Consider the following 27,173-nt stretch of genomic DNA (forward strand, 5'->3'; position numbering starts at 1 on the left):
AGTAGCACAAAACACACTATAAGAATAATTTGGTGAGGGTCAAACTACAGGTTGTGGCAAAAATTCAGATGCAAAATGCTCGTGTCCTGAACTAAGGCAGCACTGATGTGGATACAGATGGCGACCTTCTTGAGTCTCTACTGTTTCCTACAGAAGCCAGATGGTTTCAGGGTATAATACTGTGAGACAAAGAACGGTGTTTTTTTTTTTTTTCTTTAAGTGGAAACTCCATAGTCCCAGTTATCATTTTCAGACTATATTAATTTCTTACATTGTATGGTTTCTTTTAGATAATAACCTGACAAATATTTAACACAGATGCTTGGATGACCATCACTTTATAGCTATATACACATTGCCATGACATTTCAGAGCCCAGACCATCAAATGGGTAACAAAACTTGTCAGAGCTAACGAAAACAAAGGCAGAATTAGCAAAAAAATTCAAATTGCACCAGGTAAAGGTAAAGTGATATCAGAGGATTGCTTGAGGTATATTTAGAAGAAGTAAGATAGAGAAAAGTGGTGGGAGAAAGAAGTTATCACAAAGCATATCATAATAAATAGGTATGGCAAACACAGAAGAATCTGTGCAACAGTAGTTAGCTATAGATTTTCATCTTGCATTTGGCATTATTGTTTCAACAAAATCTTCATCTTTTCACTTTCACTTTAAATTAATGTCATTAATTTGAATCTTATTGATTTTGTAAGTTTTGCCTATATTCGTTTGATTATTTAAAAATTATACAAAAGGTATAAGCTTAAGGGATTTATGGAATCTTAAGTCAGTAGGGGTCTGGGGCCAGGAGTTCATTTTTCCTTTAAAAGAAGGGTGATTCATTACTGAAGTTTGAGAAACACTAGCTCTGGAAGTCAAACAGATAATGATTTAAATTTTGATATCATAGCTGATGACCTGTGTGACTAGGATAACTGACTTGACTTTCTGAGATTCTGGTCCTTCATCCACAAAATGGCACAATAATACTAGGGTCAAAGGGTTGAAATAATTGAATGAACTCATATTCACAGGTTGCTTGCCATGATGCCTGGTCACAGAATAAACATGCAATAAATGGTAGCTTTGATTGCTGTAACTAATAATATCACTATCATTATTATCTTTATTGTCATTAATAAAATATATTGAGTTTCTGGGAAGGTCATTATCATATTTGCCATCAGGCAGCTTGTCCTGCTTTTCAAACTGTTTCAGAGATCACTATAGCCTTCGTTTTTTATTTACTCTGCCCAAGCTAGTCCAATAGTTCTATCACCTCTCTTAAAAACTGCTCAAAATGGTATGTCTGCAAAAATTATCCTCAACTCCACACATTCAATACATTTCCAAAATTTGCCATTGTCTAGACTCTGTTATCAATCAGTTCACTATTTGTTTTTCATATCCAGGCATTTGGAAGGGATCTAATGCCACTTCTGACCCCCTCTATCTATGTGACTAACCTTGAGCAAATAACTCAGAATCAGTTTGGTCTCAAGTTCCTTACTAGTAAAACGAGGGGATGGACTAGATGGTCCACCAAATCTCATCTATATCTAGGATTATATGATTTAAGAGCCCCTTGAATAGTTGACTAAATCTCACCACATCTCAACTCTGTTAGAAAGTGAACCCATTTCCATTGGCCCAATTTATGTAATGTAAAGAAAGAGTTATTCTATTTTAAAATAATGTAAAAGTGTCATAAAAATGTTTATGAAATTATTTTGATAGCTAACAAGATCCTAGAGAGAGGGATTAAAGTGACCTGGTTTTCTCTGTATTTAACTTTAACACAAATAAGCATACATGACATCTGAGTTTCTTTGTAGAGTAGTCTAAATAACACCATTCATACATGAGTTAATAACTTCTTGACAAGGACAATGATCATCTTCTGTGTCCCATCAAATGCGCACAAAAGATGTAAACATTCCATTAAAACTACAGGCCATATTTATATTTTTTGTTGTAAGATTTTTTTTCTTTTTTGCTGAAGCATATGTTTTTAAGTAATGGTTAAGGTCTCAATCACACTGTCCTGAAAAAAATTTTTTCTTGCCTTTCCTGAAAAGTACAAAGATTGGTCCACATATAAGTCACTACCTCTTTTGTTGAACCAAATTTGGTACATCACTTAAGTATATCATAAAATATTTTTATATTAAGATGGCCTGAGGGTGGGGCATGATGGTAGCATAGTGAGGTGTGGAATTTAGTTCGTCCTCCAGAGAAGCTAGTAAACAGCCAGGAAAACAAGAGGTGAAAAATTCCAATTAGCTAAACAGAACCTATGCTAGAAAATCTAAAGAACAGATAGAAAACAAAGCCATCTCACAAGAAAACCATAGGTAAAAGAGTGAAAATGGCCTCCAGAATTAACTAATTAAGGAAATCAAATGCCTAGATGCCAGCAAAAAATAATAAGTCATTCTAGGAGAATCAAAGATATCACCCAGTCAAAGGAATAAACTAGCATTGCAAATGAAATATAGGAATTGAAACAACTAATTCAGGATGTTTTAACAGATGTGCAAAATCTCATCAAAAAATCAAATCAATGAATTGAGGGAAGATATGGCAAAAGATATTAGTATATAAAGAAGGCACTGGGTGAAGATAAAGAAGAAATTGAAAGTTTGAAAAAACAAACTGTAGAACTTATGTGAATGGAAGAGATGAACAAACAATGGAGAACTGCAAAAACAGATGAACAAACAATGGAGAACTGCAAAAACAGATCCAAAGAGGCAGAAGAAAAGGTTACTGAACTAGAGTTCAGGACATCTGAAATCCTACACACAAAAGAGAAAACAGGCAAAAGAATGGAAAAATCTGAGCAGGATCTCAGGGAACTAAATGACAACATGAAACACATGAATATATGTGTTATGGGTATCCCAGAAGGAGAAGAGAAGGGAAAAGGAGAAAGACTAATGCAGGATATAATCACTGAAAATTTTCCATCTCTTATGAAAGACATAAAATTACAGATGCAAAAACTGCAGCTTACCCCAAAAAGAACAGATCCAAACAGACATACTCCAAGACACTTACTAATCAAACTGTCAAATGTCATAGGCAAAGAGAAAATTCTGAATGCAGCAAGAGAAAAGCAATCCATCACAGACAAGGGAAGCTCGATAAGACTATGTGTAGACTTCTCAGTAGAAACCATGGAGGCGAGAAAGTAGTGGTATGATATTTTTAAGATTCTAAAAGAGAAAAACTGCCAACCAAGAATTCTATACCCAGCAAGACTGTCCTTCAAAACCAAGGGGGAGATTAAAAAATTTTCAGACAAAGAGTCACTGAGAGAATTTGTGACTAAGAGACAGTCTCTATGAGAAACAGTAAAGAGAGCACTACAGGCAGGTACGAAAAGACAGGAGAGAGAGAGATCTGGGAAAGAGTGTAGAAATGAAGGCTACCAATAAAGGTAAAAAGAGAAAAAAATTAGCTATGACATATAAAGTCCAAAAGACAAAATGGCAGTACTGCCTTTACAGTAATAACATTAGATGTTAATCCACCTATATGCTGTCTACAGGAGACTCACTTAAGACCCAAAGACAAAAACAGATAGAAAGTGAAAGGCTGGAAAAAGATATTTGATGCAAACAACAATCAGAAAAGAGCAGGGGTAGCTATACTAATAATTGATAAATTATACTTCAAATGCAAAGCAATTAAAAGAGGCAAAAAACACACTATGTATTAATAAAGGGAACAATTAAACAAGAAGACATAACAACCATAAATATTTATGCACTGTGTTAGATTCAGTTGTTAACTTGGCCAGGTGAGCATACCTGCTGGCCTTCTCCCCAGGCTTCTGGTTCCAACAGGTTTCCCTGGAGTGATTCCTTTCTGCATCTCCCAAGGCCTGGGCTGAGCTGCGAGTGCTGAGATGAGGAATGCTGAGCTGCTTAGGCTGTGCAACATTGCACTCTCTCATTTAAGCACCAGCCAATTAAGTCAAACGTCACTCATTGCAGCAGACACGCCTCCTACCTGACTGCAGATGTAATTAGCAACAGATGAGGTTCATGTACGTTGGCTTATGTCCGCAGCAACAAGACTAGGTATGCTCACCTGGCCAAGTTGACAACTGAATCTAACTAACACATGCACTAAGCCAGAGTGCTCCAAAATATATGAGGCAAACAGTGACAACACACTGAAGGGAAAAGTAGACACCTCTACCATAAGGGTTGGAAACTTCAATTCCCTGCTCTCATCAATGGACAGAACACCTAGACAGAGGGTCAATAAGGAAACAGATATTTTGAATAATGCAATGCAAGAGCTAGACTCAACAGACAATTACAGAACATTACACCCTACAACAGCAGGATACACATTTTTTGTAAGTGTTCACAGATCATTCTCAAGAACAGACTATATGCCAGTCACAAAGCAAGTCTCAATAAATTTAAAAAGAATGAAATTATACAAAACACTTTCTCAATCATAATGGAATGAAGTTGGAAATCAACAGCGGGCAGAGAGCCAGAAAATTCACAAATATATGGAGGCAAACCAACACACTCTTAAACAACCCATGGGTCAAGGAAGAAATTACACGTGAAATCAGTAAATATCTTGAGGCAAATAAAAAAGAAAATGCAAAATATCAAAATTTATGGGATGCAACAAAGGCAGTGCTGAGAGTGCTTTATAGGCCCTAAATGCCTATATTAAAAAAGAAGAAATAGCAAAGATGGAGGAATTAACTGTTCACCTGGAAAAGCTAGAAAAAGAACAGCAAACTAACCCCAAAGCAAACAAAAGGGAAGACATAAAGTAGATTAGAGCAGAAATAAATAAAATTGAGAGTATGAGAACTCTCAATTTAGAGAAAATCAACAAAACCAGAAGTTAATTCTTTGAGAAAATCAATAAAATCGATGGACCCTTAGCTAGAATGACAAAAAACAAAAAGGATGCAAATAAACAAAATCAGAAATGGAAGAGGGGACAAAACTACTGACTGCAGAAATAAAGGAGCTAATGAGAGGATACTATGAACACCTATATGTTAATAAACAAGAGAATGTAGATGAAATGGAGGACTTCCTAGAAAGGCATGAACAACCAATATTGACATGAGAAGAAATAGACAACTTCAACAAACCAATCACAAGTAAGGAGATGATCATTTGGTTTTTCCACATCTCGACTGATGCATTTGACAAGATTCAACACCCTTTCTTGATGAAAATACTCCAAGGATGGGAATAGAATGAAAAATGCACAGCCAACATCATCCTCAATGGGAAAAGATTGAAAGCTTTCCCTCTATGACCAGGAAGAAGACAAGGATGCCCCTTGTCACCATTTATTATTCAACATTGCGCTGGAAGTTCTAGCCAGAGCAATTATACAAGAAAAAGAAATAAAAGGCTTCTGTGTTAGTTTGCTAGCTGTCAGTATGTGATATAACAGAACTGGAATGGCTTTTATAAAGGAGAATTTAATAAATACAGGTTTACAATTCTAAAGGAAGTGAAAGTGCCCAAATTAAGGCATCAACAAGAGGTTCCCTTCACTCAACAAGGCCTTTGTCAGCTGGGTAGTCACGTGGCTGGCATCTGCAGGTCCCTTGCTTCTGGGCTCCATTGCTTTCAGCCTCTGTTCCTGTGGAGGCTCCTCACTTTACTCTTCCAGGGCTGGCTTTCATCGCTTGCCTTCCCTTGGCTCTCTCCAGGTTCTGGCTTGTTTAACATCTCATGGGAAGGCACACAGCAACGTCTGCTGGGCTCCAAGCATCTCCAAACATCTATATATCTGGTCTTCATGTGTTCACATCTGTTATCAGCTCTGCTCTGAAGTTTCTGTCGGCTCTGAGACTTCTGTTGTTTCTCTAGGCTCTATTGTTTCTGTTATTTCTCCTCTGCAAGCTCTGAGGTTTCTGTCGTCTCTGACTCTCTACAAAATGTTTCCTCTTTTAAGGGATTTAAGTAAACAAATCTAGACGCATGTGGAATGGGTTGAGTCACATCTCCATCTAATTGGATGTGTCATATCTCCATGGAGATAAGAAAATCAAAAGTTTCCAATCCAGAAAACAACTCACACCTTATGGGAGGTCACTTGAACAGCGCCTGAGTTGTTTTCTGTGTTCCAGCTTAGGGGAGACCAGTTATGGGGATCAGGTTTAAGGGGATTTCTCTTCTAGAGGGTGATGTAGACAGACATGGGAAGGGCTTCCTAAGACTCTGGGTTTATGTAAAGAACAAGAGACTACTAGGCAGAGGAATTTACTGGGCAAAGGAATTTCCTTTTCAATAAAAGAGATAAGAAGAGAAAAGGTAAACTTAAAATAGAGCCAAGAGGTTGGTAAATAAAAGAAAGTAATTCAAAAAGGAGGAGAAAGAGAGAAGTTTTCCTGAACTATACAATATTATCTCTTTTGTTTTGTTTTTTTCCCATTGGGATCATCTTATTTTTTAAAAATACTTTTATTGACAAATCTTCACACACATACAGTCCATACATGGTATACAATCAATGGCTCACAAGATCATCACATAGTTGTGTATTTATCATCACGATCATTTTTAGAACATTTGCATCACTCCAGAAAAAAAAATAAAAAGAAAAAAGAAAAACCTCATACATGCCATATCCCTTACCCCTTCCTCTCATTGACCACTAGTATTTCCACCTACCTAATTTATTTTACTTTATTCCCCTATTATTTATTTATTTTTATCCATATTTTTTTACTCATCTGTCCATACCCTGGTAAAAGGAGCATCAGACACAAAGTTTTCACAATCACAGTCACATTGTAAAAGTTATATCTTTATACAATCATCTTCAAAAATCAAGGCTACTGGAACACAGCTCAACAATTTCAGGTACTTCCCTCCAGCCACTCTAATGTACCATAAACTAAAAAAGGATATGTATATAATGCATAAGAATAACTTCCAGGATAATCTTTCAACTCTGTTTGAAATCTCTCAGCCACTGAGAGTTTATTTTGTCTCATTTCTCTGTTCCCCCTCTTGGTCAAGAAGGCTTTCTCAATCCCATAGTGCTGGGTCCTAGAGAATCCCAGGAGTTCTGTCCCACATTGGGAGGGAGAATTATACCCCAGTGAGTTCTGCTGAGTTGGCTTAGAGAGAGGGAGGCCATACCTGATCAACAAAAGAGGTTCACCTAATTTTTTTTTAGATTTAAATAGCATTGGCTCCATCTTCCAATTCCTTGGGAATCAAAGCTCTGTCAAATATTTCTTCAAGTTGTCAGGAGCTTATATTCTCATATTTACAGTTTCCACATTTTTCCAATGATTGAATCTTCCCTAAAAAAACCCCATGCCGTGATTGTGCCAAACACAATACATATTAATTTCATTCAGTGCTCAGAGGGATTCTTCTTGGAGGAATTTGATCCTGATAATTTTATAGATATAAGAAAGTGATGTCTCAGAGAGGGCAAGACAATATAGTTAGTGATCAGAGGAGGAGCCAGGATTTTGAATTTGTGTCCATCTGATGTGGCAGTGGTTAACATGGGGCAGGCCTCAGTCACCCTTGCCTCCTGGTGTTTGGGCCGATGTATTCCCCTCTCCTGGAATTTGGGCTGGGCCTTGTGGCTTGCTTTAGCCAACAGATGCAATGAAAGCAGCAGTTTGCCAGTTCCAGGCCTTAGCCCTTGGGAGCCTTGAGCTGCCATGCAAGAGGGCTGGTTACCCCACTGGAGAGGCCACGTGGAGAGGACAGGCTTTGAAACTGCAGGGAGAAGACCCCAGGAATCCAGATGGCAGCATATGCTGAAGCCCCAGACAGATGGCCCCAATTTAACGGTTCCCATCAGTCCCCAGGCTTTCTAGTGATCCCAGTTGAGGCATCAGATTTGTTGGGCAATCAGGCACAGCAGACGTAATGGAGTAGAGACAGTGGAGTTCTGCCCTGTTCAAATTCTTTACCCAAATGATTGTAAAAAAAAATAATAATAAAATAGTTGTTGTTTAAAGCCAAAAAAAAAACAAAAAAGTTTCCAACCTACAGTGTTGAATTAGGATTAAAAGAAACAACTGCCTCCACAAGATTGGATCAAGATTGAAACATGGCTTTTCTGGGGTACATGATACTTTCAAACCAGCACAGCATCCAAATTCAAAAAGAAAAAGTAAAACTCATGGTTCACAGATGACGTGACACTCTACGTCAAAAATCCCGAAAAATCTACAGTAAAGACCTTAGAGCTAATTAAAAAGTACAGCAAAGTGGCAGGGTATAAGATCAATGCGCCAAAATCAGTAGAGTTCCGATACACTAGTAATGAGCATACTGAAGAGGAAATCAAGAAAAAAATTCCATTTACAATAGCAATCAAAACAGTAAAATATTTAGGAATATATGTAACTAAGGAAACAAAAGACTTAAACACAGAAAAGTACAAGAAATTTCTAAAAGAAATCATGGGAGGCCTAAATAAATGGAAGGGCATACTGTGTTCATGGATTGGAAGACTAAATAGAGTTACTATGTCAATTCTACCTAAATTGATTTATAGATTTAATACAATACTAATTAAAATCCAAAAACCTTATTTTGCAGATACACAAAAAATAGCCAAATCTATTTGGAAGGACAGGTGCCCTCAAGAAAGAAAAATGAAGTGGGAGGTCTCATATTACCTGAGTTTAAAGTATATTACGAAGCTACTGTGGTCAAAACAGCATGGTATTGACATAAAGGTAGATATACTGACCAATGGAATCAAACTGAGTGTTTAGAAATAGGCCCTCAATATATGGACAATTTATTTTTGTTAAGGCAGCCAAGCCAATCCAACTGGGACAGAGCAGCATCTTCAATAAATGGTGTTTGGAGAACTGGACATCCATATGCAATATATTGAAAGAGGATCCATATCTCACATCCTATACAAAAGTTAAGTCAAAATGGATCAAAGACCTAAACATACAGTCAACATAAAGACATAAAACTTTTAGAAAACAGTATAGGGAAATATCTTAAAGATCTTGTGATAGAAGGTGGTTTCCTAGACCTTATGCCCAAATCATGAGCAATGCAAAAAGAAATAGATAAATGGGATATCCTCAAAATTAAACACTTTTGTGCATCAAAGAACTTTGTCAGGAAAGTAAAAAAGGCAGCCTATGCAATGGGAGACAATAGTTGGAAACCAAAGATCAGTAAAGATTTAACATCCAGAATTTAGAAAGAGATTCTACAACTCAACAACAAAAAGACCAACAACCCAATTTAAAAATGGGCAAAAGACATGAACAGATACTTTTCAGAAGAGGAAATACAAATGGCTAAAAGGCATATGAAAAGATACTCAACTTCACTGTCTGTTTCAGAAATACAAATCAAAACCACAATGAGGTACCATATCACACCCACTAGAATGGCCACTATCAAAAAAACCAAAATAAGTATTGGAGAGGATGTGGAGAAGGAGGCACACTTATTCAATATTGGTGGGAATGAAAGATGGTGCAACCACTCTGGAAGGCAGTTTGGCAGTTCTTAAGGAAGTTAAGTATACAATTGCAATATGATCCAGAAATTCCATGACTAGGAATTTCCATTACTAGAACTTCAGAGGAACTGAAGGCAAGGACACAAATAGACATTTGCACACCAATGTTTTTAGCAGCATTATTTACAATTGCTAAGAGATGGAAACAGCTCAGATGTCCATCAATGGACGATTGGCTAAACAAGCTATGGTATATACATACAGTGGAATATTACTCAGCTGTAAGACAGAATAAAGTCATGAAGCATGTAACAACATGGATGAACCTTGAGGACATTATGCTGAGTGAATTTAGCTATAGCAAAAGGACAAATACTGTATGGTCTCATTAATACAGAACTAACATTAATGAATGAACATTGAGAGTTGAAGTTAAGAGCACAGGTTATGAAGAGATAGAAAGAGGGTAGAGATGGAGCATTTTGGGCTGAAGGCACACAGAATGTGCAACAGGACTGATTGTAAAAATCCAGAAATGGATAGCACAACATTATCTGATGATAGCACAATACTATAAATATACTGAATGAAGCTGAATATGAGTATGGTTTAGGAAGAAGGACTGGGGGCATGTATGAAACCAAAAGGAAAGATAAAGGATAAAGACTGAGATGGTATAAATTTGGATTGCCTAGAGTGAGGAATGATGGTGATTAAATGTACAAATATAAGAATGTTTTTGCATGAGGAAGAACAAACGAATATCAACATTGCAAGGTGCTGAAACTGGGATAGTATACAAGAAAAAATTCAATTAATGCAAGCTAGGGTCTATGGTGTCTATGATCAACAGTAACAATGCAATATGTTTCCACTGAATGTAACAAAGGCATTATGCCAAAACTAAATGTCAACAAGCAGGAGATATGGGGGAGGGCAGGTGATTCTTTAAGGAAGATAAGGAAATGTCTTTATACAGATGTGGTAGCGAAGGCATGGTTATGTGATTATACTAGGAACCACCGATTTTTTACTTAGGTTGGATTGTATGATGTGTAAATAAAATTGTTTAAAAACAAACAGAGAAGCAAGTGTTAGAGAAAATGTGGAGAAAAAGGGATGTAACTATTCACTGTTGGTAGGGAAGCTAAAAGGTGCAGCCCCTCTGTAGGGCAGTGTGGTGGTTGCACAGGAAGTTAGGGTTAGGGTTGTCATATGATCCTGCAACTCCGTAGTGAGGTATATACCCGGAGGAACTGAGAGTGGGGACACAAATGGACATCTGCACATTGGTATTTATGGCAGCAGTGTTCATGATTTGCAACGTGGCCTAAGGGTACAACAATTGAGGAATAGAAGGGGGAACTGTGGTGTTCCCACACAACAGACTACTGAGTGGGCTGCAAGAAGGAATGGAGTTATGAGGTAGGTGACTAGATGAATGAACCTTGAGGACAGTATGTTGAAGGAAATGTCAGAAACAAAAAGGCAAATATTATCGTGCCGCACTCATATGGACTAACTATAATACACAAACTTAGAGAATTAAAGAGAGAATGGGCTATCAAGTTGGAGCCTATTGTAAAGGGTCTTAGATTGTAAGTTCTTACAGCAGTTACATCTATTCCGGAGTTGTAAATTATTTCTAAATTCTGAACACAGAGCCATTTGTGTATAACCTGGTTGTTCCCTGGAACTTCAGGTATTTATGTGACACTTAAGACTCAAAGTTAGAGTTCTGAAGCTATGAAAGTCAGCATTACCCCATACAGCAACTGTTAACAAAGTTGAAAAAATGATCAGCCTTCAACTAGACATATGAATGAAGCTGATCTGGATAGGACTAAAGCAAATCAGAGTACAGGGTAAAGGATGATGTAGTCCATATTCTAAAACCTCAACTTTTGTTTGAGACCAAAGAAGAGATATTTATTTAGTGCAAATTTATATTTTGGGTAGTGCAAATTTATATTTTGGGTAGTGCAATATCTAATTTAACTTATATTACTTAAACACCATAATTACACGGAATCTTGAATAGGGCATAAGATCTTATTGGTTTGTCCAGGTAAGTGAAATGTCCCATTATATCAAGAGTAATTTGGGCAGAGAATAAAAAAGGAGGAAATATTAAACTTCCCCATCTGGGGAATTCCTGATATTCTCGCAAGCAATTCGGACAACCAATTCAACAGGCTAAGCCTCAAGCTTGGGTTTTGCCCCTATGAAACTTGTTCCTGCAAAGAAGAAGCTAAGCCTATGAATAATTATGCATAAGAGTCACCCCCAGAGAACCTCTTTTATGCTCAGATGTGACCTCTATCTCGAAGTCAGCTCAGCAAGTGAAATCACTGCCCTCCCCATCAGGTGGGACATGATTCCCAGGGGTGTAAATCTCCCTGGAAACACGGGACAAGACTCTGAGATTGAGAAAGCCTTCTTGACCAAAAGGCGGAAGAGAGATATGAGACAAAATAAAATTTCAGTGACCAAGAGATTTCAGAGTCAAGAGGTATCCTGGAGGTTATTCTTATGTATTATATAGATATCCCTTTTTAGTTTATGGTATTGTTTATGGCTAGAGGGAAATACCTGAAACTGCTTAACTGTAGTCCAGTTGCCTTGATTTTTGACGACTGTATAACTATATAGCTTTTACAATGAGACTATGTGATTGTGAAAACCTTGTGTGTGATGCTCCTTTTGTCCAAGATATGGATAATGAGTAAAAAAAATAAGGACAAAAATAAATAATGGGGGGGAGGATAAGTGGTATAAAAAATTGGGTGGATTAAAATACTAGTGGTCAATAGGAGGGAGGGGTAAGGGGGATGGGATTACGAGTTTTTTCTTTTTTCTTTTTATTTCTTTTTCTGCAGTGATGCAACTGTTCTAAAAATGATTGTGGTAATGAATACACATCATATTGTGAGCCATTCATTGTATACTTTGGATAGACTCTATATGTGTAAAGATACCTCAATAAAAATACTTAAAAAAAAAAAGATGGCCCTACAATAACCCTTAGAATTTAAGTAAGTCAAGCACAAACAAACAAAACCTCCAGCAAAATTGTTTAATAATTAAAGTATGCATCACAACCCAGATTTAAAATTTTAAAAGAATGATTTCTTTCTTGTTAATGTATCTTGCAGCTTAAAATACAGTTTCAAGATATCATCTCACACCCACCAGAATGGCCATTATCAACAAAACAAAAAATGACAAGTGCTGGAGAAGATGCGGAGAAAGAGGCACACTTATCCACTGTTGGTGGGAATGTCAAATGGTGCAACCACTATGGAAGGCAGTTTGGCGGTTCCTCAAAAAACTGAATATAGAATTGTCATACGACCCAGCAATACCACTGCTAGGTATCTACTCAAAGGACTTAAGGGCAAAGACACAAAAGGACATTTGCACACCAATGTTTATAGCAGCATTATTTACAATTGCAAAGAGATGGAAACAGCCAAAATGGCCATCAACAGACAAGTGGCTAAACAAACTGTGGTATATACATACGATGGAATATTATGCAGCTTTAAGACAGAATAAACTTATGAAGCATGTAATAACATGGATGGACCTAGAGAACATTATGCTGAGTGAGACTAGCCAAAAACTAAAGGACAAATACTGTATGGTCCCACTGATATGAACCGACATTAGAGAATAAACTTGGAATATGTCATTGGTAACAGAGACCATTAGGAGTCAGAAATAGGGTAAGATAATGGGTAATTGGAGCTGAAGGGATACAGACTGTGCAACAGGACTGGGGATACAAAAACTCAAAAATGGACAGCACAATACTACCTAATTGTAATGTAATTATGTTAAAACACTGAATGAAGCTGCATCTGAGCTATAGTTTTGTTTGTTTGTTTGTTTGTTTTTTATATATATATTTTTTATTTTTTATTTTTATTTTTTTCTCTATATTATCATTTTATTTCTTTTTCTGTTGTCTTGCTATTTCTTTTTCTAAATCGATGCAAATGTACTAAGAAATGATGATCATACATCTATGTGATGATATTAAGAATTACTGATTGTATATGTAGAATGAAATGATTTCTAAATGTTGTTAGTTAATTTTTTTTAATTAATAAAAAAAAATAATCCAAAATACAGTCTCTAAAACCTGACATTTTATCTTTATAGTTCTTGGCCTTGTGCTTGGTAAACCTCAATTTTTCTCATGGCTCATTGAACATGACCAGTATGAAATAGCCTAGACTGTCCCCGCTTAACAACATCACCAATGATATCACTTCAGTTCTTCTGTGATTGAAGGTTTGTTAGAAAACTTGTGTTCTCTCTAATGACCATAAGGAAATGTCAACAGAAACAAAAAGAATATTTAGTTGGCAATAAATGTTATTGTTATATGGGGAAAAAATATGTTACCATAAAATACCAATCTCAAGAATCCCATAGAAATTCTTTAGTTCATTTTCTGGGGTAAATGTCTAAGACTGAGCAATTAAATAACATCCTTGTAAGGTTATCTCCCAGTTCTAACCACTTTAAAAGGCTTTTTTATCAGCTCAAATTTATGATAAAAGGTTAATTGTCTGGATGATTCTGGCAAATTTGTAAATATCCTAAAAAATAATTATGGAGAGGATTGTTTTAATTGCTAATTCTCTTGACTATGAGGAGGAAAATCTATAACTGAATAACTGGATTTGGGTCACAGTTCAGAGTAGTTAAATATATAAAACTGGTTATTCCAGATGTTAGGCTGATCATAACTATACCAGCGTGGAAATATTAGACCATGCTGTTCTAAGCCTCTAGGGCATAAACTGTATCTAATTCCTCTGCTTGATTGCAAACTTCAATATTGGTGCCTAACAAATATTTAAAACAAAATTGGCTCAGGATTATACCTGAGGAATAATTTCTCTACCGTAAGCTCCTGAGCATATTCATGTAAAGTCAACAAAGACTTAAAAGAACATATTAATTGATGTTCTTAATGTTCACAGAGCTCTAATATTTTGTTGCTCATTCTCCTTGACTTATTTAGAGATTCATTAGCAACATAAGAAAATAATTTTTCAACTTCTGCTGGCTTAAGATTAACAATTCCATACATATTATGCAATCGTTTATTAACTATAAAACAGACTGACACTGGTATCTTCTAGTTCTCCTCTGTGTTTGTCCTCTGTCACCCCAAATTTCCTGGATTATAAACATTATTTGCTGCAAGATTAAGAAATAAACATTAACATTAGTATCAGTTTAAGCAAAAATTATTTAAAAGATGAATTCACCTCAAAAGTACTCACAGACTATGTTTCAACAGGAATATAAATAATACTTTGATGATTCACTGTTTTGGACTCTATGTTTCCTTCCAAAAGAGTAGAGAATTGACTATAGTCATAAAGAGGGTGTGTTTTCAAATTTAAAGATTAGTATTATTTTGCTCACTTCAGAAACAAGTTTTATTATAGGAAATTATGCTACTTGCTGTCAAAAGAAAGTATAAGAACAATAATGAGTGAAAAACACTGTATTTCAAAGTTATTGGTGAAAGAGAAAAGCATACATACCTTGGAATTTTAAGTATTCAAGTTTCTCAAAAGAATTGAAATAGATCTTCATTTTAAGGGGCAAAGACTGTGTCTTCAATATAATGGAATCAACAGGTAATAGACTTTCTTTCCATAGCCTCACTTTAATGATATCACAAAGAATGAACCAGGGTCATCCAAATTATATTCACTAAGGAACCACTGAAGACAAGTGAGGTTTTCAGAGGTTTTAAAGAACTTTGGCTGGGGGCGGTGCAACAGTGGCTCAGTGGCAGAGATCTCGCCTGCCATGCCAGAGACCTGGGTCCAATTCCCAGAGCCTGCCCATGCAAAAAAAAAAAAAAAATTAAAGAGCTTTGGTTGGAATCAGACAGCTCTTTCGTGTTCTTTCTCAAACATTCATATTCTTGCTCATTTTTACTCTCTTATTCTTACTTTCTTTCTGTCTCTCTGATGTTCCCAGTAAAGATAAAATTCCTCACTTCTATCCAGTTGAAACCATCTTTGTGTTATTCATTAAACATCTTGTGAAGCCTATTTGCACATTTATGTCTTTACAACTGAGACACCTCTTTTGCTCTTCTGTTTGTGTCTGTTCAAGCTAGACTCTTAGATTTAATATTTTAAATTTCAAATTTTGTTAGATGCACATATAGCTTCACAAGACCAAGCCTCAAGATCAAGGTGTCCAACTGATCTGGGTGTCTCTAATGTTTGACACAGTATCAGGGGTTTCACCAGCGTTAAAGTTTCATGGTTTCATATTTTTTCTCCCATGCCTCAAGAGGCCTTGGCAATACTTTTTGATTATCTGCTTACTATATTCTGGGATGTATCTAGGCATTACAATAAATTATACAGTTCTACATAATTTATTCATTATTACAATAAATTAAAGATTCTCATTCTTATTCTGGGCTCCCTGTGTTTCGATTGTTTAAATGAGCTATCTAGACAGGTTGAGTTAGATTATGGGCTACAGAATATTTAAGTTCTGGACAAAATAAACCTTTTTTCCTTTGGTCTCAAATGGTAGGTGAGGTTCTAAAATATAGACAATGCCTTCCTTACCCCGTGTTCTGAATTACCTTTATCCTGACCTGATCGGCTTCGTTCTTATCTCTAAATACCAAGTTATTCATATACAAAATAGCCTCTTAAAATCCTGAAATAATAATTACCACTCCTGAAATAATAATTACTACATTTGTCCATTTTTTGGAACTAAATGTAATGCTATAAGAGCTTACAATCTAGGCCCCTGTTTTCTTATAAGCATTTTCTAAATGACACCATACAATATCTGCTCTTTTGTTTCTGGCTTATTTTGCCTTACCAAATGTCCCACAGGTTCATTCACAGTGTTGCATGCCTCACAACTTCGTTCCTTTTTGTAGCACCACAATATTCGATGATATGTATACACTATTGTTTGCCAATCTACTTCTCAGTCAGTGCATTTTCAGCCACCTGTATTCATTAGGCATCATGTATAATGTCCAAAGTCCATCAACACTCTCAATTTTAGAAAATTTCATTGCTTCCAAGAGAAAGATAACCAATGAACACACTCTCACCAAACAGGAAATCTAAACCTCCCCTAAACTTGTCCCCCACCCCCCCACCACCATTGGTTACTCCTGGTATTGCTGTGGTACTACGGATTTTGCTGTGGTACTACTGATTGTTGCTGTTTTTTTGAGGGAACTCAGGTGATATGAAGGAATTTTTTTTTTTTTTTAACGCTTGTTTTTTTTATTAATAAAAAAAGAATTAACAAAACAATTAGAAATCATTCCAATCTACATGTACAATCAGTAATTCTTAATAACATCACATAGTTGCATATTCATCATTTCTTAGTACATTTGCATCGATTTAGAAAAAGAAATAAAAAGACAACAGAATAAGAATTAAAACAATAATAGAAAGAAAAAAAAAAAAGAAAAACAAAAACAAAAAACCTATACCTCACATGCAGCTTCATTCAGTGTTTTAACATAATTGCATTACAATTGGGTAGTATTGTGCTGTCCATTTCTGAGTTTTTATATCCAGTCCCGTTGTACCGTCTGTATCCCTTCAGCTCCAATTATCCCTTCTCTCTTTTTTTTTTTTTTTTTTTTTTTTTTTTAAAGAAAGACAGAGAAGGAAGGAAGGATAGAAGGAAGGAAGGGAGGAAGAAAGGGAAACATCTTCTTATTTTATTATATTTTGTTTGTTTGTTTGTTTGTTACATGGGCTGGGGCCGGGAATCGAACCGGGGTCCTCCGGCATGGCAGGCAAGCACTCTTGCCCGCTGAGCCACCGCGGCCCGCCCTTTTTTTTTTTTTTTTTTTTAATTAACGGAAAAAAGAAATTAACCCAACATTTAGAGAGCATACCATTCTACATATGCAATCATTAATTCTTTTTTTTTTTTTTTTTTTTTTTTTTTTTTTAACATTTTCTTGTTTTATTGTATTCTGTTTCTCCGTTTTTGTTACATGGGCTGGGGCCGGGAATCGAACCGAGGTCCTCCGGCATAGCAGGCAAGCACTTTGCCCGCTGAGCCACCGCGGCCCGCCCTTTTTTTTTTTTTTTTTTTTTTTTTTTTTTTTTTTTTAACATTTTCTTGTTTTATTGTATTCTGTTTCTCCGTTTTTGTTACATGTGCAATCATTAATTCTTAACATCATCACATAGATGCATGATCATCATTTCTTAGTACATATGCATTGGTTTAGAAGAACTAGCAACATAACTGAAAAAGATATAGAAGGTTAATATAGAGAAAAAAATAAAAGTAATAATAGTAAAATCAAAACAAAACAAGACAAAACAAAACAAAAACCTATAGCTCAGATGCAGCTTCATTCAGTGTTTTAGCATGATTACTTTACAATTAGGTATTATTGTGCTGTCCATTTTTGAGTTTCTGTATCTAGTCCTGTTACACCGTCTGTATCCCTTCAACTCCAATTGGCCATTATCTTACCCTGTTTCTACCTCCTGCTGGACTCTGTTATCAAGGACATATTCCAAATTTATTCTCGAATGTCTGCTCACATCAGTGGGACCATACAGTATTTGTCCTTTAGTTTTTGGCTAGACTCACTCAGCATAATGTTCTCTAGGTCCATCCATGTTAATACATGCTTCATAAGTTTATCCTGTCTTAAAGCTGCATAGTATTCCATCGTATGTATATACCACAGTTTGTTTAGCCACTCTTCTGTTGATGGAGATTTCGGCTGTTTCCATCTCTTTGCAATTGTAAATAACGCTGCTATAAACATTGGTGTGCAAATGTCCGTTTGTGTCTTTGCCCTTAAGTCCTTTGAGTATATTCCCAGCAATGGTATTGCTGGGTCGTATGGCAATTCTATATTCAGCTTTTTGAGGAACCACCAAACTGCCTTCCACAGTGGTTGCACCATTTGACATTCCCACCAACAGTGGATAAGTGTGCCTCTTTCTCCGCATCTTCTCCAGCACTTGTCATTTTCTGTTTTGTTGATAATGGCCATTCTGGTGGGTGTGAGATGATATCTCATTGTGGTTTTGATTTGCATTTCTCTAATGGCCAGGGACATTGAGCATCTCTTCATGTGCCTTTTGGCCATTTGTATTTCCTCTTCTGATAGGTGTCTGTTCAAGTCTTTTTCCCATTTTGTAATTGGGTTGGCTGTCTTTTTGTTGTTCAGATGAACAATCTCTTTATAAATTCTGGATACTAGACCTTTATCTGATATATCATTTCCAAATATTGTCTCCCATTGTGTAGGCTGTCTTTCTACTTTCTTGATGAAGTTCTTTGATGCACAAAAGTGTTTAATTTTGAGGAGTTCCCATTTATTTATTTCCTTCTTCAGTGCTCTTGCTTTAGGTTTAAGGTCCATAAAACCGCCTCCAGTTGTAAGATCCATAAGATATCTCCCAACATTTTCCTCTAACTGTTTAATGGTCTTAGACCTAATGTTTAGATCTTTGATCCATTTTGAGTTAACTTTTGTATAGGGTGTGAGAGATGGGTCTTTTTCATTCTTTTGCATATGGATATCCAGTTCTCTAGGCACCATTTATTGAAGAGACTGCTCTGTCCCAGGTGACTATATTTAGTCTTCCAATCCATGAACACGGTATGCCCTTCCATCTATCTAGGTCTTCTGTGATTTCTTTTAGCAGTTTTTTGTAGTTTTCTTTATATAGGTTTTTTGTCTCTTTAGTTAAATTTATTCCTAGGTATCTTATTCTTTTAGTTGCAATTGTAAATGGAATTCGTTTCTTGATTTCCCCCTCAGCTTGTTCATTGCTAGTGTATAGAAATGCTACAGATTTTTGAATGTTGATCTTGTAACCTGCTACTTTGCTGTACACATTTATTAGCTCTAGTAGTTTTGTTGTGGATTTTTCCGGGTTTTCGACGTATAGTATCATATCGTCTGCAAACAGTGATAGTTTTACTTCTTCCTTTCCAGTTTTGATGCCTTGTATTTCTTTTTCTTGTCTAATTGCTCTGGCTAGAACCTCCAACACGATGTTGAATAATAGTGGTGATAGTGGACATCCTTGTCTTGTTCCTGATCTTAGGGGGAAAGTTTTCAATTTTTCCCCATTGAGGATGATATTAGCTATGGGTTTTTCATATATTCCCTCTATCATTTTAAGGAAGTTCCCTTGTATTCCTATCTTTTGAAGTGTTTTCAACAGGAAAGGATGTTGAATCTTGTCGAATGCCTTCTCTGCATCAATTGAGATGATCATGTGATTTTTCTGCTTTGATTTGTTGATATGGTGTATTACATTAATTGATTTTCTTATGTTGAACCATCCTTGCATACCTGGGATGAATCCTACTTGGTCATGATGTATAATTCTTTTAATGTGTTGTTGGATACGATTTGCCAGAATTTTATTGAGGATTTTTGCATCTGTATTCATTAGAGAGATTGGTCTGTAGTTTTCTTTTTTTGTAATATCTTTGCCTGGTTTTGGTATGAGGGTGATGTTGGCTTCATAGAATGAATTAGGCAGTTTTCCCTCCACTTCGATTTTTTTGAAGAGTTTGAGGAGAATTGGTACTAATTCTTTCTGGAACTTTTGGTAGAATTCACATGTGAAGCCATCTGGTCCTGGACTTTTCTTTTTAGGAAGCTTTTGAATGACTAATTCAATTTCTTTACTTGTGATTGGTTTGTTGAGGTCATCTATGTCTTCTTGAGTCAAAGTTGGTTGTTCATGTCTTTCCAGGAACCCGTCCATTTCCTCTAAATTGTTGTATTTATTAGCATAGAGTTGTTCATAGTAACCTGTTATTACCTCCTTTATTTCTGTGAGGTCAGTAGTTATGTCTCCTCTTCCATTTCTGATCTTATTTATTTGCATCCTCTCTCTTCTTCTTTTTGTCAATCTTGATAGGGGCCCATCAATCTTATTGATTTTCTCATAGAACCAACTTCTGGTCTTATTGATTTTCTCTACTGTTTTCATATTTTCAATTTCATTTATTTCTGCTCTGATCTTTGTTATTTCTTTCCTTTTGCTTGCTTTGGGATTAGTTTGCTGTTCTTTCTCCAGTTCTTCCAATTGAACAGTTAATTCCTGCATTTTTGCCTTTTCTTCTTTTCTGATATAGGCATTTAGGGCAATAAATTTCCCTCTTAGCACTGCCTTTGCTGCATCCCATAAGTTTTGATATGTTGTGTTTTCATTTTCATTTGCCTCGAGGTATTTACTAATTTCTCTTGCAATTTCTTCTTTGACCCACTCGTTGTTTAAGAGTGTGTTGTTGAGCCTCCAGGTATTTGTGAATTTTCTGGCATTCCACCTATTATTGATTTCCAACTTCATTCCTTTATGATCCGAGAAAGTGTTGTGTATGATTTCAATCTTTTTAAATTTGTTAAGACTTGCTTTGTGACCCAGCATATGGTCTATCTTTGAGAATGATCCATGAGCACTTGAGAAAAAGGTGTATCCTGCTGTTGTGGGATGTAATGTCCTATAAATGTCTGTTAAGTCTAGCTCCTTTATAGTAATATTCAGATTCTCTATTTCTTTATTGATCCTCTGTCTAGATGTTCTGTCCATTGATGAGAGTGGGGAATTGAAGTCTCCAACTATTATGGTATTTGTGTCTATTTCCCTTTTCAGTGTTTGCAGTGTATTCCTCACGTATTTTGGGGCATTCTGGTTCGGTGCATAAATATTTATGATTGTTATGTCTTCTTGTTGAATTGTTCCTTTTATTAGTATATAGTGTCCTTCTTTATCTCTTTTAACTGTTTTACATTTGAAGTCTAACTTGTTGGATATTAGTATAGCCACTCCTGCTATTTTCTGGTTGTTATTTGCATGAAATATCTTTTCCCAACCTTTCACTTTCAACCTATGTTTATCTTTGGGTCTAAGATGTGTTTCCTGTAGACAGCATATAGAAGGATCCTGTTTTTTAATCCATTCTGCCAATCTATGTCTTTTGATTGGGGAATTCAGTCCATTAACATTTAGTGTTATTACTGTTTGGATAATATTTTCCTCTAACATTTTGCCTTTTGTATTATATATATCATATCTGACTTTCCTTCTTTCTACACTCTTCTCCATACCTCTCTCTTCTGTCTTTTTGTATCTGACTCTAGTGCTCCCTTTAGTATTTCTTGCAGAGCTGGTCTCTTGGTCACAAATTCTCTCAGTGACTTTTTGTCTGAGAATGTTTTAATTTCTCCCTCATTTTTGAAGGACAATTTTGCTGGATATAGGAGTCTTGGTTGGCAGTTTTTCTCTTTTAGTAATTTAAATATATCATCCCACTGTCTTCTAGCCTCCATGGTTTCTGCTGAGAAATCTACACATAGTCTTATTGGGTTTCCCTTGTATGTGATGGATTGTTTTTCTCTTGCTGCTTTCAAGATCCTCTCTTTCTCTTTGACCTCTGACATTCTAACTAGTAAGTGTCTTGGAGAACGCCTATTTGGGTCTAATCTCTTTGGGGTGCGCTGCACTTCTTGGATCTGTAATTTTAGGTCTTTCATAAGAGTTGGGAAATTTTCAGTGATAATTTCTTCCATTAGTTTTTCTCCTCCTTTTCCCTTCTCTTTTCCTTCTGGGACACCCACAACACGTATATTTGTGCGGTTCATATTGTCCTTGAGTTCCCTGATACCCTGTTCAAATTTTTCCATTCTTTTCCCGATAGTTTCTGTTTGTTTTTGGAATTCAGATGTTCCATCCTCCAAATCACTAATTCTATCTTCTGTCTCTTTGAATCTATCATTGTAGGTATCCATTGTTTTTTCTATCTTTTCTACTTTGTCCTTCACTTCCATAAGTTCTGTGATTTGTTTTTTCAGTTTTTCTATTTCTTCTTTATGTTCAGCCCATGTCTTCTTCATGTCCTCCCTCAATTTATCGATTTCGTTTTTGAAGAGGTTTTCCATTTCTGTTCGTATATTTAGCATTAGTTGTCTCAGCTCCTGTATCTCATTTGAACTATTGGTTTGTTCCTTTGACTGGGCCATATTTTCAATTATTTGAGCGTGATCCGTTATCTTCTGTTGGCGTCTGCGCATTTAGACAGATTTCCCTGGGTATTGGATCCAAAAGTTTGGAAGATTTTCCTGTGAGATCTCTGGGTTCTGTTTTTCTTATCCTGCCCAGTAGGTGGCGCTCATGGCACACGTTTGTCTGCGGGTCCCACCAGTAAAAGGTGCTGTGGAACCTTAAACTTTGGAAAACTCTCGCCGTCGGGGGGTTCGCTAGCCGGCCCGGGGTCCGAACGCAGGGAGGGTTGCTGGTCACCGCAGCCCGGGAAAGAGCCCGTCCGAATTTCCTAGTCGGCCCTGGGCGACAAGCGTGGCGGGAGGGCGCCAGCGCCAGCGGCCCGCCCGAGAGAGTGCACGTTCCCCGGGAGTCACGGGTTTGGAAGGGGCCTCCCCCACCCATCACCGTTCTCCGCGGCCTGGGGGTTTCCGATCCAATTCTCTCAGTTGGTCCGGGGGGCCGCGCGTGGTGTGGGCGCCAGCTGCCTTGGTTTCAGGGGACCGCCTCTCCAATTCTCCCAGCCGGCCCGGGAAGGGGGAAGGGAGTAACTCCGGCTGCTTGCCGCCCCGCCTGGTGAAGCCTGTGCGCCTCGGCGATCTCACCCGAGCTGCTTCTCTCAGCCAGCCAGCTGTTCCAGGATGGGGTACGCTGTCTTTTTTATCTCTGTTGTGGCTTTGGGCGCTTTCTGTATCGTTTCTACTCCCCTAGTAGCTGTCCTGGAGAAGAAACTAAGATCCGCGCGTCTTACTAAGCCGCCATCTTCCAGGAAGTCCCCGATATGAAGGAATTTTGTGAGACTTAGAGGGAAGTCAAATCACAGAGGGCCTTGAATGGGTGTGCAAAGAGCTTATGTGGATCATGGGATATAAGAAAACGAATACCTTAAAAGAGTTCTGAAGTCAATGATGATAGAAGAAAGGAAAGTTACGTGCAACATTAGAGAAGAGATCACTTAGTTAGGCCTTGAAGGGCAGACATGATTCTGACAAGCTGGTCCAGGTTATGTACATTGATGAGAACTATGATTCATCCAGGTTTGCAACTTTTTGGTCAGTATCCTTCTCTCTAAATCCTAGGTGCTATCTGAATGGGTCCTTAGATACGTTAGCTGTGAAATAACATTGACTTGAATTCAGACAGCACCTAGGATTTAGAAAGAATAGGAAATTATTAAAGAATTCAGACCCAGAAAGTCATTATTTCCATCTTTTTTTTTTTGAGGGCTTAGTTTTGATTTGTTTTTAAAAAGTCTAATCCTTTAAACTAGAATATCCATAAGCAATTCATCCTATGTTCCTTCTACCAGATGACAGTCTTCTCCAGGGTGGAGACCAAATATCTCATTCCATAATATATCCGGCACATATAAGATACTCAAAATAGGTTTACTGTACATATAAATTAATGACTGAATATTCTGTGATGCCTGAATATTAGTATGCTTAAGACTATATGGTTTAGAATCTTACATTTCCTACAGCCTGTGAATTGACATGTATTTTTAAACAATTTGGTATTATTTTCCAATTTAAAAACGATAAATGCTCACAATAGAAAATATAAAAGATAGGTTTTGGGGTATTTCTAGTCTTTTTATTGCTATAGACTTTTTTGATAGTAGTACTATTTTAATATTTTTTTTCATCAATTTTAGCAAAGGTAACTACTGCTACAAATATAGTACAATTATAAAAAATGGTAGTGTCATCAATTGTAACAAATGTCCCACACCGAAATGCAAGGGGCTGGTGGTGGGGTGGTATACGGGAATCCCATTCTATGCATGATTGTTCTATAAACTCACAACTTTTCTAGTAATATTTTTTTTTAAAGGAGAAATTTAGTTGTTCCTGGGTCCAATAACCTTATGATTTAACATTTGCTTTCCATCAAATATCAAGAAACATTATACCATCCATAAAAATCCTATGACTACTATAATATATCTTGAAGCTAACATAAGGGACAGGGCAGACATGGTTATAACATTTCATTTTCCCATTATTTTATATTCTAAATTCTAACCTGAGTTTTGTTTACTGCCCACTATTTTACACCTTTAATTGTCTTCTTTCTACCTGACTCCTTCAACCTTCAATGAGAGCTTTTCCTCCTCCATTTCTCCAAATGTGATTAATGATATATTTACACTGTTGGTCATCAAAATTCCAAAGACAGTGGAGGATAATGACAGCACACTAGGACACAGGATACAAACACAGGTTGAAATGAAGATACAAAACACACATTGACCATCCCCACCCCAGGGGCATCTAATAATTGGCCATGTATCTCTTTGTTCCTGGCCCAATGATATACTGTCAGTCTCTTGTCCTCCCAACCAGATTTCTATTGCTAGAACGAGGAAGAACAATGGAAGTTGGAGAGCTGGACATTCTGTTAATCCCACCAGTATGAATTCAGTTACAAAGGAGACAATTCCAGTAACCATTCTTCTTTAGGGGATACACTGCAAAATGAGAACCCAGAGGCCTCTAATATCGTGGAACATTCTCTGCTGTTCCTCAAGTAGATTCTTCTTCTATTTTCACTTCAGTGTCAGGAGCTCCTTAGACCAGAAAACTTCCATACTTCCTGACCTCTGTTATTCTCCCCTGTGGCCTTGAAGAGGCAATCTGAAGCTCTGAGACTGGATCCTTTGATTGCCTTGCAGAACTAAAAGGACACTTCATATCCATACCATCTTGTCTCTGTGGGGAAATCTATTACACTGTTTCTTTCCATCTTTTTTACTGTGGGGATAATTGTGCAAATCTCTCCCATGCAAGGACCTTAATAATGATGTAATAAGCCACAGTATCAATGTCTTTCCACTGACAGCTACAATTCTATACTGAAAACCATTGTGCCTAGAAAATGGCCTAATGTCCAAGATTAGTGTGGAACAGCCCAAAGATCAATAACGGTCTTTCCAAGAATCCCTTGGGACTCTATTCCTGTTCTAAAGGCCAAAGGAGACTACTTCTAGACTGCATCCAAATATTTCCTGGAATGTGTGAGTTAAAAAGGCCCAAGGTAGTTTCTGAATACAGCAAATACCAATAAAGATAACTGGTGGGATAATAATAAAAATCATCATATGGGGGTGCAGAGTATTAAGGATATTTAAATTAATAGTTAGAAATTAATAGTTTTTTAGACATTGCTCAGGTTAGAATAATTCCAATCTAAATGGGTTTGAATGGACTACAAATGAACTCAGAAAATTAATGAATCAAATACTGCTTTGCTTTGCATTAGGGTGATTTGATAAAGAGATTAAAAGCATTAACTATAAATTCAATCAGAACCTTTATGACCCTCAGTTATGACCCACTGTAACTGCGTGGTCTTGGAAAGTTGCTTAACCTTTCTGAGACTTAAGAAAACAAGGATGATATAACACCTGTGAGATAGACATATGGAAGACTGTCATTAAAATGGCAGTTTATGGGCGGGCCGCGGTGGCTCAGCGGGCAAAGTGCTTGCCTGCTATGCCGGAGGACCTCGGTTCGATTCCCGGCCCCAGCCCATGTAACAAAAACGGAGAAACAGAATACAATAAAACAAGAAAATGTTTAAAAATGTTTCCCTTTCTTCCTTCCTTCCTTCCTTCTATCCTTCCTTCCTTCTCTCTGTCTTTCCTTTAAAAAAAAAAAAAAAAAATGGCAGTTTATTATCAAGCAATCATCACGGTATCATTTTAAAGAAAATCTACTGCCTTTAAATAACTAGTGCCTTTTAAACCTTTTTTTTATACTGATGAATAATATTTTTAATTCTGCAGTCCAGAAATAACTAAGTTTGTGTATTTTCAAAAGCATTTTTAAACTTTTTCTTTTTTTATCAGACTTGCTAAGTGAAATATATGTTAAGCTTGGTTTGGTGCTAAATTGAATGCTCTACAACATAACATTTATTCTTTTAGGCCTATCTCCATGAAGTGTTATACAATTCCCCTCAAATCCATGATCACTCCTTCCTTTAAACCCTCATATTCTGGGGGTTTGGATCTCTCATATAATACTTTTCATAATCTGGATTATAGCTATCCATACTCTTTCCTGACCAGTCACTCCTTCTCCTAGCCCCCCACCTTGCTCTGTATATCTAATAGTTGGAACTTTTTGAACCTACTGAAATTATACATAAAATTAGTGTTGCTGCATTCATAATTGTATTTTCCTGGAGAGAACCCATATTTTTCATCAAACTCTCAAAAAGTTCTGAAAGAATTAGGTAAAGAATTCTGGCCCAAGGGAAGACCTGTGATCTATTTATCCCAGGATCCTCTTCAGTGCTTTGAAGTCAATTTACATACGGATAAATATCAGTTAATTTATTTAACTTATTTTACTAAAAAAACATAATATCATTTTTAGATTTTGGTTTAATGTAACCTTTTAAAACATATTTTCCTTATTGTTCTTTTTTTTTTTTTCTTATTCTGAGCTCCCTGTGTTTGGAATGTTTAAATGATCTATCCAGACAGGTTGAGTTAGATTTTGCGCTACTGAAAATTTAGGTTCTGGACAAAATAAACCTGCCTTCCTTTGGTCTCAAAGAGTAGGCGAAGTTCTAAAACACAGGCAATGTCCTCCTTACCCTTGTATTCTGAATTA

At 36.6% G+C, this 27,173-nt stretch overlaps 1 protein-coding gene across 3 annotated transcripts in view; it reads right to left on the bottom strand.

The window, feature by feature from the left end:
* Window positions 1-27,173, bottom strand: part of NUBPL (NUBP iron-sulfur cluster assembly factor, mitochondrial) — a 298,898-nt gene that overhangs the window by 46,577 nt on the left and 225,148 nt on the right. The window lies entirely within an intron of this gene.

This window comes from Tamandua tetradactyla, chromosome 14 (genome assembly GCF_023851605.1).
Source record: "Tamandua tetradactyla isolate mTamTet1 chromosome 14, mTamTet1.pri, whole genome shotgun sequence".
Classification (NCBI taxonomy): Eukaryota; Metazoa; Chordata; class Mammalia; order Pilosa; family Myrmecophagidae; genus Tamandua; species Tamandua tetradactyla.